Source organism: Falco punctatus, assembly GCF_963210335.1.
Source record: "Falco punctatus genome assembly, chromosome: 12".
Taxonomy (NCBI): Eukaryota; Metazoa; Chordata; class Aves; order Falconiformes; family Falconidae; genus Falco; species Falco punctatus.
In genome coordinates this window covers 5,641,429-5,656,030 of record NC_137592.1, presented here as the reverse complement: position 1 = coordinate 5,656,030, position 14,602 = coordinate 5,641,429, and the positions used below count along the sequence as shown (strand labels likewise).

The following is a 14,602-nucleotide window of genomic DNA, read 5'->3' as shown; positions in this document are numbered from 1 at the left end:
TGGCAGCTCAGTTGCAATTTGTTTTCTAACATCTCAGAAGTTTTCACTCTTCAACAAAAACAGGCTCTTTTATAAGTCTAACAAATTGTCCAACATACCAAAATTCTGTAAAACACCAGGCTACAGAGCCACAGCAAATGCCAAAAGACAGCCTCTCGGAGGAATTTATTGAACAACAATGTCCTCTGCTGGCAGCAACTAGACTCGTAATGCTGAATTGCAGTACTTCCCCGTGATTCTGGGAACACCAGGATGAATACATCATTAAATAGTGAGAACAGGAAGCCAAGAACAGAACAAAATCAACACTACGATAAAGCGCTATTTGGATGGTCTTGTCTGGTTTACCTCAAATGAGGGCAGACGCCAGGGTATATTTGATGGATAAACATCTGTTGGCAGGAAATAAACTTGATCACAAATCAAGATTACCCTATGTGACTTCAAAACCCAGTGAAGAGGGCAGCAACATGGAAATGGAATCCAGAATCTCCTCTCAACCTTACTGCTTGTCCTCCACATGTCTTCAGGCAAATCAGGTCTCTTCCATTTATTTAGATTTTGAAAGCATCAGAACAGCAAAGACATTATTTGTCCAACTAGATCTTACCACAAAAAGGAACTGAGGAACTTTCACAAGTACAAATGACACAGGAGTCTGGGATTTATTTACAAGTGTTACACATGTACTAAAGGCTAGATTTTCAGAGTATCCAGGTTCCAAAAGGCCCTTACCTGACCTGGGTGCTCCCAAGGAAGTCTGGCAGCGACCTAACTCCTCTTTAAACACGGTGGATTTGACAGCTGCTATGTTGGGTTCCTCCACATCCCTAAGTGCTGATGCTGAAGAGCTTACGTTTTGCTAACGCTTCCCTAATACCTGCTCCAATTCTCAAAATAAAAACCAGTGTAGCTGAAACTCAGGTTTAGGTCTACTGCACCAGATGGCTTCTGAAAATGGAATAAAAAGCAGCAAAATGGAAACACCCATTTTCATTCTTGGCAGGCAGTTGTCCAGTGTTCCTCATACTCCTTCTACACCTCAGAGGAGCAGCTGGACAATCATACATGAAAAAAAGCTCATGAAACCTAATTGTCATCAAAACCAAACATTGTTATAATTCCAGTTAGTTCTAGGATCTAACCATAATCCCAAAAGCACATCATGATATGCTTTTCCCATCAATGGAGCTTGACGGTTCTGTCAAAGTTCAGGAAGGTGAACAAGAATTATCCAACATATCTAGAAAGACCGAACAAACTTTTGGGCTCAGATTCACTTTACCGGATCCCTTGAGGTTCTGAGTTTGATTGCTCTTTCCAACTACACAATCTGGTTTAAGAAAAGCCATTACCTCTCTCAATGAACTTTGTTTCCTTGATATCCTTAGAGCACTGCAGCTACATCACCACAACAAGAGTTTTTCCAACTTTCTTCAGCAGCCCATAGAAGTCATCAGTGGAAGAAACCTCCAACACCTGCAAAATGACTGCACTGTTCTAGAGAAAGCAGAAGCCGCGCTCAGGATAAGAGGATAATGAATCTGTGCAACAGCTTAGAATTGGCATATTTTAAGTGTCACAATGACAGTGTTTTGGTGAGAACAGAGAAAACCGCACTGCAAGGTTGTATGAGACAAGGTGATAGAAATAAGCAAAGAAATTTCATCACAGAAAAAAAAAACCTGTAACTGTTTCTAATGATCCTTTAGCTTAGTCACTAATTCTATCTATATATTTTAAGGGACCATTAATATTTTTATCTGCACTCAGGACACAAAATTTTTGAGTTTCTATATAAAGAAGTTGTTTTGGACAGATCAAAACAATAAAGGCACAGGACTCCTGGATGACAGATGCCAGGATGTTAGTAACCATAAATGGTTTTCAAATATGGCCCCATCACCATCCCCCACAGTAGCCCTTTCAAGTGGGAATTACAAATTGCTTACTTGGAGAGGAAATTTCAAACAGGCCACTTATCAAAAAGTGCCAAATAAACCTGTCATTGGGATAGAAGTTACAAACCATTCCTAAACTCTGCAGACATTTCCTGAGCCTGTGAACTCTGATCTTGGCTTCTAATAAACATGACATCAGCTCCCCAGCACTGCAGACACAAGACACATGACCCACCACTATGTTATCGCTTCCTCTGCAGTTTCTTCTAGGATCTGCTCTGAAGCACAACATCAATGGAAGACTTTCCGCTTACTTCAAAATTGATTTTGGATCAGGTCCTTAAAGGGAGGTCAGAACAAGCACAGCACGGTATCACCGTGTGAGCTACAAATATTATTGCAAGTATCCCCTTAAAAGCAATACTGAATCTGAGACCTTCGAGTTTTCCAGGTACTGAATTAGGAAGTGGGTTAAGACAAGACTCCTGTTACTGTCACAGACTTATTGAACTGCTAACCTCTCATCCTAGAAATGTAACTATGCCTTTAAAAACTCTGATCAAACAGGTATATACTGCATAACTACTGAGTAACATCTCAAAACATGTTAAGAATGATTACGATACGCTAGATTTCAAACACTGGAATGACAGTCATCTTAATTTCCAGAGAAATTCTGGGAAAGGATTAAGAAAGCTAAACCTCTATGGTTTACTTTTCCCACATAGGCACTTCTTTTGCAGGTAAGTTTTTGGTTTCAAAATTAGAGTTGGAAAAACAGATTTAAAAGAAAAGTTCCTGTTTATCTCTGGGCTGGAAAGTTGACCAAGACCTTTACCTGATACATCAGACAAAATGGGCCATCAACTCAATAAACTAAGATTCCGATGAGCACAGAACTAGAGCTCTTGGGAAAGTAACTTAAAAAACATATTATCAAAACAAGATATTATTAAAGATTATGGAATATTCACCTAGAAATGGAGCCTCTACTCCTGCCTAAAGGACAGACATTTCCTTCATACTTGGATATCCCCAAAACAATTCCAGATCAAACACAGGTCAGAGTTAGCAGAGTATAGTATGCAAGAAGCAAGAAATTCTTGTTAAAAAGCTTCATTAACAAAAGCTCATTAAAAGATTAACACATGAAACTTGCTGGGAAACACATCTCCAGAAGCCACCAAGAATTCGCACAGATGACAAGTTACAGTAGATGCAGATCCAGAAAGCTGTCCAGAGTCCTGGGAGCATGACCGCCCATTTTTCCCTTCGGCATTTTCCCTCTTCCATGCTCACCAGTTCAGAGCCTGCAATTTCTAAGGCTAGAAAAGTCCTGTTGGTCTGTATGGGTCAGAAAGGAGAGCTAGCTACTTCACAGTGTAAACTGACCACCACCACCTCTAGTCAAGTTTAAAGCAGTTGCACATAAATAGCATTCTAGCACAAAGGTGCTAAAACATTCTCAAGACACAGCAGCCTTGGCACATGGCTAGCCTGCCAGTTATAACGCAAATATTTCAGTCTTCTTATGGCAGGATACCACCTGCCATTCACTGGGACACAAAGAGGTCACTGTGAAACAGATACACAAGGAGACATAAACACATCTACCGCTATCACAAGATTGAGGAGGTCCTCGGTAATCTGCAAAGCTCAAAGCCCCTGCTGCAGAGAAGGGGAAACTCCTCCTTGCTCCCAAAATGGACAAGAAATTCTGGAGTGAAACCCACTAATGTGAAACTCTAAGGACTTTTCTTTGGAAGGGAAAAGAAACTCACAGAATGCACAAGATCCCTGGCCTGCGTACACTGACAAGCAAATGAAATTACCCAGTTTACATGATCTAGTTATTTAGCCTTCTAGTTTCAGAGCTGTGAAAACACATGGATCTCCCCAGTATAGAAAGGACCAGCTATTCTCTACCAGCATCATGAATCTGCAGCACTTCAGCAGGAACCCCAAGAGCAAGTGATGAAAGCAGACTGCCGGGGAGGAGACTGCGCGGCAAGGGAGCTTACTGGAGTCAGGGGTTAGTCAGAACAGCCAGGCAAAGCTGCGCTCTTACTAAGGGAGCCAAGTGATCTTTAATGACGAGGAAAAAATCAGTGCTTTGGATTTAATGACTCATGGAGCAATGCAGTACCTCCTACCAACGTGCTGTGGCATTCATGCCCAGAAGGAAGTGTGTCAGCTACTGAATCATGCAGCTCCGAAGGATTGGCTGTCGCCAATCTAAACACAAACTATGCCCAGCCCTGTTCCATCCTGATATTACCGTAGTCCAAGGTTAAGCTCATCTCCCAAGAGCTTTCTAAAATAAAAACCTTTCTGGTTAAAAACAAAATATGATTTCCAAACCCAGGCTACCGGGACCAAGCTTGAAAGCCCAGCAATTTCCCTGCACACACATTTAGCCTTCTAATACCAAAGCGCCTGCACCACAACCTGCTGAAGGGACTGGAAGCAAAACTGACTGGCCGATACAGGGCGAGCTTTAATATAGGAGCAGGAAGTGCTTTTACACTACTGACCTACATTTGCAAATCCCTGGAGGTAACTTTGTCCAGCCTATAAAAAGGAAGAGCTATAAAGCCAGCTATATTAAGTTGTTATGCAATAGAAAGCACAGCTGTGCTGAACAAAAACAGCCTATGACAAGAGCAGCAAACAAAAGCTACCAAGTTCTGCGTAGGAAAAACTAATACATTTCAGCTAACAAAAGAAGAGACTCTTAATTACCTTGTTCTCATTGAGTGCAGAGATAATTAAATTACAGAAACAACCACATTAGTATAAGCAGTTTAGAAGAACCCGCATACAGAGACAAAGTATTTTTCAAGATCCATCTATTAAAAAACAAAGCTCCATTTAAACTGCTTTACTCTTCCTTTGTTACATGCATTCATGTGCTTTCTTTTAGAGGAAGGAAAATCCTAACTCCAATTCAGTTTAATCAAATCCTTGAAAGACTACCACAACTGCTGATCCAATTCTTCAGATATTTTGTATTTTTAAGATTATTTCTTTCTTCTATTCATGTAATCACATGCGAATCTCACCTTCCACTTCATCAAGGCATATCTCCCTTTCTTTCAGCTGCACAGTAAAGACTGACAATATGACTTGCATGCATCACAAGGGCTCAAAATGACAAATAGAAAACAAAGTGACAAATAAAATAATGAAATTGGGCAGAACTAGTTGCCTAAAGCCAAAATATTGGGGTGGGATTTAATTTTTGGGAAGGTGCAGCTCACGACTTGAGATCTTCAAGGCCTGATCATGGAGGCTCACTGAATTCCTTCAAAAGTAAGTATATTTGTTAGGGGTGAGTGTGTATCTGTATCAAATCACGAGGGATCTGCACTGCTTGAACTGTAGCATTCTCTAACGAAAACGATAGGCCACCTCTCCAGTGTCAGCCACAGTAAAAGTCCCTCATGGCTTGATCCATGACAGTCCAGCAAAGAGTTCATACCAGGCCAAGGCACCAAGGAACGCCTTCAACAGGACCATTCATATCCATAAGTTAAGCATGTGTTGAAGTGCTTTGCAGAACTGATCCAGAATACATAATCTTACTCTTAGGAAAAAGGGCTCTTGTTAAGAGGAATTCAGGCTAGAGAAAGAGAGTCTACTGACGGTGTGCTCCTGGAGGTCTGCCCAAACACATCACAGATGCGCAGAGCAGAGCTCCTCCACGAGCAGCCACAAAGCCCCTGCACACACCTGCCTGGCAGAGATGATAAGATCCAACAGGAAAGAGATGTTTCTACTGGAGCAAATTGGCTGGAATAGCATCTGCAAGCTTGTAATACCCCAAAGAGAGATTAGTACAACAGCCAACTCCTTTTGCCCTTAATAAATTCCACACAAAAGCATGAATGACATAGACCCACCACCACCACATTGTCAAGTTCTCCTGCCATCTGTACAGTACAGCTGCACTGGTTCCAATCCCAGATACCCTCACCACAGAGTCTTCTCCTAGCAATGTAAAGCCTCTGATGGGCATACATTTTGTAGGAGCAACAAGTTCTACACTTTGGCTTAAGAGGTACTTTTTAAATAGATAATGTTCCAGACAGACTTCATAGTCAGGTGGGTTAAAAATATATATTTATATACATATAAAAAATAGAACTACAGAGGAAGCTGTATGGCTTCCACTGTTTGCTTTTTTTAAAAAAAAAATATATAAAAAACCAACATATTTTTTTATTAAATAACATTGCAGTGGAAGAACTTTTCTCCCAAATATCATCTTTATACTTACAAAACCCCAATACAGCTCAGTAACACTATTTCATAAACATGCAACAGCCAGTGTTTACCAAATGCAGACCACAATGCCAAGCACGCCTGTCTATCATGGCAGAAACCTTCAGTGCCTGCTGGGCCCAAAACAATAGTAACCTGGAAAGAAATATAAATTGCACTCCTTGATGCAGGGGCAGAGATACCATCATGGCTCCCACTCGTACCATAAGGCAAGGGCAAACAGGAAATTCAGACAGGAAAACAAGATTTCCATAGATTCCTAAATAGGAAGGATGTCACCTGCCCTAAGAATTAACCATGTAGACATGTACATAAGGTGTTTTTACCTCCTGTCTGTCCTGTACGCCTCCAGCATCAGGTGGTGTCACAGATGCCATCATCAGCTAACATGACTGAGAAGGTCACCAGATGTCCCTTTCCTACGCTGCAGTCCCATTCCCTTATATCCATGTTGCGGTGGTCCCTGTTGAAAAGGCTGCAGTGGCATCTACTGGTCACAGCCCAGTGAGGCAGGCTGTATTTTTGTCGGCTTCAGAAGTTTCTCATGTGACAGAGGAGATTTTCAGGCTTCTTGCATAATTCCTTATTGTTGTCAGTTATTATTGTTGCTGTGAAGTTGTCTTGGAGATGTTACAGCAACGGATATTACAGTTGCCAATCATCAAGGAAGAGATAAGTAAAAACCTCAGGATACAACCGTATCACTCCAACCAGCCCACAGTTACGCCTGTATCCTATCAGTAGGTACAACAAAACTCAGTGCCATGTTATGCCTGGATTAGCTGGGGCTTCTGAGAAGGCCTACAAAACCAATTATTTCCAGCCACTGAGCTGCGACAGTTGAACCTTCCTTGGTATTTCAGTTTACCACATCTTGCAATAGTTTCATTTCTTCGGGTACTCCGAAAGATCTGCATGAGTGAGAGACAAGATGTGATTCAGTTATAGGTAGAGAGAAAATAAAGCTGAACTCGGTCTGGCAAGAACAATTAAGTGAGACTGATGTACATGTGTGTCAGTACAAGGAAGCAGTTTGCCATTAGGGTGTTTCTTTTTTATTGGTGCTCAGCTCTAACTGTAAAGCAAAACTAAACAAGGGCTGAGTTTGAAGAATCCAGTTAAAGCATCGTATTGTAGCTCTCAGTTTGTGGAAATTCAAGTATCCAACAGTCACCTGATCTTACAAAGAAATGAGAGTTTTCTTCTGTCACATGGAATAAAATAATAACTGATCCAACCACAAGTGCAAGCACAGGCAAGAAGCCCAGCATTGGGTCAGGGCCAGAAAACAGAGAGAGATGCAAGTAACACCACTATTATGACAACTGCTGTTTCAGTCATCTTCAAAGATGACTCCTTTTTAAAGAAATATTTAAGGCAGTACTTCAAGGCTTGAAAACCCTGCCAGTTTTTAAACAGTCATGCCCTGATGAGATTATTTTTTTTCTTAAATTAGTTTTTAAATGAATTAATTAAATAAGCAATACAATATTTGCTATTCGTTTTGGAACACACTTGAATCATATTTTCAATTTTTCCTCACTGTTCTCAAAGCCTAGCCTTGCTCTAAGGTGAAGCTCTGAGAAACATGAATTAACATAAGTTGGCAATCCAGTCAGAGACTGGGGAAAAAAAAGAGCAAAAACAACAACAAAAAAAACCTACCCTCAGGCAGATGAATCTGCAACATGATTTTTCAGAGCGTTAACTACGCTAAAGTTTTCACTGGTCAGTCACGACCCTTGTGAGGAACTCTGGGTGCTGATCAGCCCTTTGGAAAAGGCTGACACCGATTTAGGTGCCGGAACAGAGACAGGGAAGTCTTATTTAATGCTTCTGTTTTTAAAAGACTGGGTCTAGCATTAAAAAAAAAAAAAAAGAGTGTTTCAATGGGAAAACAAAATGTAGCAACACAGCATTTGCATTGCTGTCACCAGAAATTATTCATTCAGGAGAGTTGCACAACCCACTTTTGCAGAAGCATCATTTAAAAAAAAAAGTCTGCTAATGCATTGCTTCAAAGACAGATGCAGCCTTCTGTTCCACACCACGTTGTATGGACCAGGGACGATCTCTTCACTTGAGATCCTCTAATGCAGGCCTACGGGTCTAATCCAGCCAACAGGACACACTTATATGGCTGCCTCAGAGGCGGAGTTGTTGCACCTCTGTTCTCTCCAGGGCTGTAGCCCAAAGGCCAGGAAACAGGTAGAAGCAGCTCACAGGACAGGAGCTCCTTGGAAGCCAGCACAGATCCCACCAGCACCGCTCCCCTGTGAGCCACAGGGCTGTACGCCCAAACCCTGCCCTGAGCAGCAGCACTCTGCTCCCACCAGCCCACCCCCGAGCTGGGGGCTCTGCAGGACCTCCCAAACTGGAGCCGGGGAACACCTGCACAACTCTGCTTCTCCCACCCATGGCTCAGAAACGCCTGACTTACAACTGAACCACTTTGCAACCTCCAGTTGTTCTTCTTTTTGTGCAAATGGGATAAGGCCACTTTTACTCCAAGAGGTCCCCCTGCTGCTGCTCCAGTCTCCTTGAGGCGAAAGACCATCTTTAGTCAATCCGCACAGACATATAACATCCAGTTTCATTTAGATCTTGTCATTAGAGCTGTAATATTTAAAGTGTCTAAAAAGGATGAAGAATGACTTAGGGTAGTATTAATATGAACAATTTTAAACCTAACAGGTCAAGCAAAGGTGAGCCTATTTATCTTAAAAGCTTCCATCCAAATAGCCCCAATCCAGCTTCAGATAATATCTCAGAATGTCACTCCAACTGAGAAATAGTATCCTAAGGAAAACAGTTATTATAACAGCATGCAATCAAACAACTATTTTGAACCCAGCCCTTTGCATTCCAGTTTTGGAAGGAATAGTACAAAACCCTGTTTGCCTTTGGGACTTTTTCTTCACCTGTTCCTACAGCTAAGAGTACAACTGCAAGACATCCCCAGCAGACATGATACAACACCTTAATAATAGACAGTCCAGCACACCACAGGGTGATACCGTACAGTCCTCCAAGATCTCAGAATGGGTTTTTAAACATAAAGGAACATTATTATCAAAATCTGCAGGATGGAGGACTGAGGCTCAGTTATTTGTGTGGTAAGCAGCACACTCCAGATCAGCATGTGGAAACCAAACCCACCCCCACCCCCCACAAATACAGCCACTTTGTATTGTGAATAACTTGTCCTATTACCAAAAGGCTGTTAGAAACAAAAGATGTTCAAGCATTAGTTTTATGTACATGAAGTACAACGTGCACGGCCTTCCAGCTAAAGCTGCAGACTTGACATCAGGAATTTAGCTTTAGTTCCATTCTCTAAAAGACATGTAACTTTGCACAGACCTGTAGCCACTCCAGTCCTCCTATTTCCTACTTGCAGAATGAGAACTGCTACGTCTTTTCTCACACCTACAGCAAAGCTTGTCATGGACATATTAAAATTTGACTTGGGATCTACAAGAAACACAACACAATAGGAGTGCGGACTAAATCCACTGGCCACCATTTTAGATAACGCTGTATCTTGTAGCCTGTAATCTTTATGTACACAGTCAGGAATAAGAACTTTTAAGTCATAACATTTACAACTCCACAGCAGGCATTCAGACTCTAAGGGTAGAGAAAGAAAAGGTATTTCTTTCAATAAACCATGCAGATACACATTTAAGGGCAGAGTTTTCAAAACTGACCAACATCCACTTGGTACCACATCCTTGTGGCCCTGACTTGACAGGAGCACAGAAAAGGTAACACCAAAAATTCCTGAAAGTCTTACACTATCTAGCCTGCTTGACAACGAAGCCACTAATTTTTCAAAGCCTGAAAGACAGTCCAAATCACCACTTTCTGCTCTGTGTTGCAACCACTGGACTGAAGGAAGGTAAAAGGCTGAATGGTAGGATGAGTTCACTCCAAGTCATGAAAAGCAGTTCTGCTTGCAACTATATCTTCGCAGAGCTTCACTGCCTCAGCTGAAGCAGTATGACAGAGGTCTGAGTCATGAAATCAGCTGTCTGGAGAACATATGCATTGTTATGGTCCATTTCAGGCATTATTGTCTTTGGCCTGTTCTGTGTAACAAGACCACTCCCACTCAACCTTCTCTGTTCCTCATATCAAAGGAGTTTCTGATAATGCTATTAAAAGACTCGGATTTTGCACTAGACATGTCAGTATTTCATCATGAGTTGCTTTTCAAGCATGAGACAGCCACAGACAGGAGGTTGACTTTCAAAATCCTTCAGAAGCACCTATGCCCAGAGGGTAGATATATTCTTTGCGAGCTTGACTCATTATGGATCATTGCTGTCTGCTCCTGCACCGAGGGAAACCCAATGACATCAACCTCAGACCCCAGTTCAGACTGGCAATAGAAGCCCGAACTCTAAACGGAGAGTAAGTTTGGAGATTTATTGTTCCTCTTAATCCAAGTACTGCTTACAGGACTTCAATTCAGAGCTGAATTTTTTCCAGATTTTCAGATATTTAGACCCCAGCTACTGGTTTCATCAACTGGCAGTATAGCCATGGGATACCAAAAGATACAGTACTACCACCGCACATCTTGACCATTCATTACAGAGTAGATTTTAAACATGGAGGCCGACAGATCAGGTAAAGGTCAGCTTTTCTCAGCCACTTTGTCAGTATCGCCTGGTAGCCATTCCAGGGTTTGTGTTTATTTTTGTATCCCTCCCATTACTGACCAAAAAATGAATATATATATATAAATATATATGCGTTACTTCTTCACCTAGAGCAAGTGAAAAATATTTTTATTTAGCACAACAAAGGTAAAGGTCATCTGCCTGCCTACTGTGTCTCAAAGGCAGACTTCAGAAATCACATTACAGAAAACCCACAAATTCTCCACAGTGAGAGAGGGCACCACTCTTACATCTCTGCTTTTTGGGTTTGATGCTGTTACATGAAAAACAGGTCTCCGGTGACCAGCTATAGGACACGGGGACATGACACTGATATTCTCTTCTCAGCTTTATTAGAATCTTCACCTGAAATCTAAGCCAAGATATTCAGCACAGCAACAATAGCATCTTACCTTCAAGGCTTTAGTAAATTCAAAGGTGCCAGACACTTGCAGGGGCATCTGTAAGCATTTTACAAATGCCTTCACGTGAATTTCACCTCAGAGCTCACCGACTGCCCTCCAAACCCAGGACACTCTCATGAGCAGTTACTTGGGAAAGCTGAGTGAGTAAGCATCTAAAGGGACTTCAGACAAATTCAGCACTTGCAACAAGTTGACACTGTCCCTCGCCCTTCCTGCAGTTCTGTTCTGGAGCCGCTTTTGACACAGCCTGACACACCCCAAGTGGGAAAGCCTGCTTCCGTAGAAGAAGGAAGTATTACATCTATTACGTAGAGGATGTGAAGAGATTCTAAGTAATGCAAATTGGATAGGAATAGGAATTTGGAACACAGATGGATCCATGAACTGAAGTGACCCCAACACTACTTGAAGTTTAATACTGAGCAAAATTTTTCCCCATAGTTAAGGTAAGTCCATAACAGATATCCAGAGACCACCCAAGACAGTAAAAGACACTTTCTCCACACCTTCTTTGTTACGACACTTTCTCCACACCTTGTTTGTTAATAGGAGCATAAACACACAAAACAATAGGGCCAGTCTTTCATGCCCACTTGGTGATAATTTAAAACACTAGCCTAGTAAAAGTACAGAGAAGCTAAAAAAAGTGTATTGGAAGAAGAAACACATCTTTTAAGAGTATTTATTATTCTGTCTTTGTCATGTTACATGCTCTCAAAATATACATTTGTCTTCTAAGAGACTCTTAGCTATGGGAATGTAGTAGACCCTATAGTAAAAGGAATCAAACTCTAAACAGATCATGTTGAGTCTTAGCAAACTTCAAGAATGAAGTCATATGTTATCTATATCCAGTAAGCCTCATTCCTGAGCAGAGAATGGTTTTAGCATATAAACTGATTAAGAAGGTGCAAATGGACATTTCCTGTCCTTTTCCACGGGAACCCTCTGGCAGAGAAAAGTTGTTGCTCGGTTACAGTTCCCCCCACTCACCATCTCAAAGGATGAGAGAATTACTGGTCTCCAAATCTGACCTCCTCAGCCTCCCGTGAGTTGGCTGAAAATGAGTGTGTTGCCTCCAAAACACACTTTAACTTTGCAACTCTTCAGAAGTAAACCATCGCTGCCTTTGATGGCATGTGTATGGTCAATGCTGACTGAAAATCCACCTATTTCCAGACACCTACACCTTGTAACAGTTTATGCCAGATTCAAAGAGAACTTACCCAGACTTCTTTGTCTTCTGGCTTTTTCCCAAGTGTTTTCCTCTTCATCCAGTTCCTCCAGCATACAGTGAGTGCATTTCCCTCTCAAAGGGATCTGGCAGATGGATAACAGTTTTCTCCAGCAGTCCCAGAGCAGTTCGGAAGGAACATGCACCAGTCCTCCCAGCACAGCAGAACAAGGCTGACATCAAAACTAACTTTCTATCAGGTTAGTTATTCACAGGCAGCTGTGGAGGGAAGAAAAAAAATAACACTTCCACTTAGAAAGTCATGACTTGGACCAACCTGGAGATGACAGTCAATGTTTATTAATACTTCTGGCTAGGCAACCAGCTTTTCTTGTGTCTTTTATCTCCCAAGCATCTTTTTTGCCCAATTTAATCAAGGGCCTGTAGTCATGCCCACAGGAGGAATGCCTTATTTGTTTAAACAACAAAACACAAGGATTTGTTTCTGAGCTGAGCAGCAGCAGACTCTGCTGTGTACAAGCTTCCTTGGACCTCTGCACCATGTCTCTACTTAGGCTGAAAGATGTGCCAAGAAAAGCTTCTTATTTTTGTGTCCTAGCCACACAGGTAAGGCAAAACAAGCTCATGTAGCCAGCAAGAGCACACACCAGAATATTCTGGCCCAAGAACAACCTTTTAAGTTTTTCTAATTGCTTTTCTATTGAAAATTTTCTATTCCACTATTGAAAGTAACTTAGACCTGAATTTCATATTTCTTCACGACCTTTTTCATGAAAAGTCATTTGTTCCTCTACATATGTACCTGTATTTTAAAGAAATAATTAACAAGGAGGTAGCTTACCAAACTGTCCTATGAAATCTAAAAGCCATCGAGTCAAGACGTAGCCAAAGAGCCTCAAAAGCAGAGCTTCTCCACATGGAAGGATGAGCTAGGATCACAGGGTGACCCCTTCAAGTGCTCCCACTGACCAGGGCACCCACAACATCATTCAGGCAAAGACAACACCTAGCCTGAGCTTACTAGAGCTCCTGGAATTGGTGCCAAGTGAGTCTAGCCAGGGCAATTAAAGGCCTATCTATGCCCTCAAGTGATTGAGAGCCCTGAAAAGCATGAGGTCTCAAGTTTCTGTTTCAAAAGATTATCACAATCTTGGTGCGTGCACAGACAACCTGAAGAGATGAGCATGACTAGAGCGGTTCAGTGACTGAGTCTAGGACAGCAGTAAGGGGAGCAAATATCTTGTGATTTTACCTGTGGTTTGGCAACTTTGCATCTGCTTTATTCTAATGAAAGTAACTGTTGCCCATGGAGTGTCAAAGATGCATCCTTTATACCTCTAGAGCCTCTGGGAGTTCTTTTTCCAGGCTACGAGTTTAACCTGAAAGAACTTTCCCCTTTATTCTCTCTGTTTCTCTTTCCTGTTGTTGGTTTGGGTTTGGTTTGGGTTTTTTCCCCACTGTGTTTTATCTAGTTGCTATACCACCAAGCAAGCCAAAAGTTTAAGGCAAGAAAGGCTTTCTGTGGAAATCCAGCTTTTGGAGATGCCTTTGTCCAGTTCTAGTCAATCCAATCCACCTTTATCCTGTACATCATAACACATCTCTATATCACAGATACGATTTTTTATTCTTTGCCATTGCACCCTCAGAACTGAACTTATTTTCTCCGAGTAGTCTCAAAACTCATCAACTGCAGCCTAAAAGCAACAACCCCTTGTACATCCAATGTGTGTTGATGGCCTCAGAGTTATGATGCTGCAGTTAAACATAGGATATTGGGAAAAATTTCTTCACTGAAAGGGTGGTCAAGCATTGGAACAGGCTGCCCAAGGTCGTGGTGGAATCACTGTCCTTGGAAGCGTTCAAAAAACATGTAGATGTGGCACTTAAGGACATGATTTAGTGGCGGACTTGGCAGTGCTGGGTCAGTGGTTGAACTTGATGATCTTAGAGGTCTTTTCTAACCTAAGTGAGTCTATGATTCTACAAACAGAGTCCCTCAAGAAACCATCCTTGCCACAGCGTGTCTGCGTGTGGCTCCAGTGAGTGTCCCAGCACTCCTTCACTCCGTTTCACGCCCGACATCCAGCCTCGGGCAGGAACTCTGCCAGGACAGGAGGAGGAAATCCT

General features: G+C 41.9%; 1 long non-coding RNA gene across 1 annotated transcript in view; it reads right to left on the bottom strand.

Moving 5' to 3' along the window:
* LOC308071980 overlaps nucleotides 1-12,636 on the bottom strand; it is a 147,513-nt gene extending 134,877 nt beyond the window's left edge. Inside the window, exon 1 of the long non-coding RNA XR_013931451.1 lies at nucleotides 12,504-12,636. This is a non-coding gene — a long non-coding RNA (uncharacterized lncRNA). The remainder of the gene's footprint in view (nucleotides 1-12,503) is intronic.
* Between the last annotated feature and the right edge of the window lie 1,966 nt (nucleotides 12,637-14,602).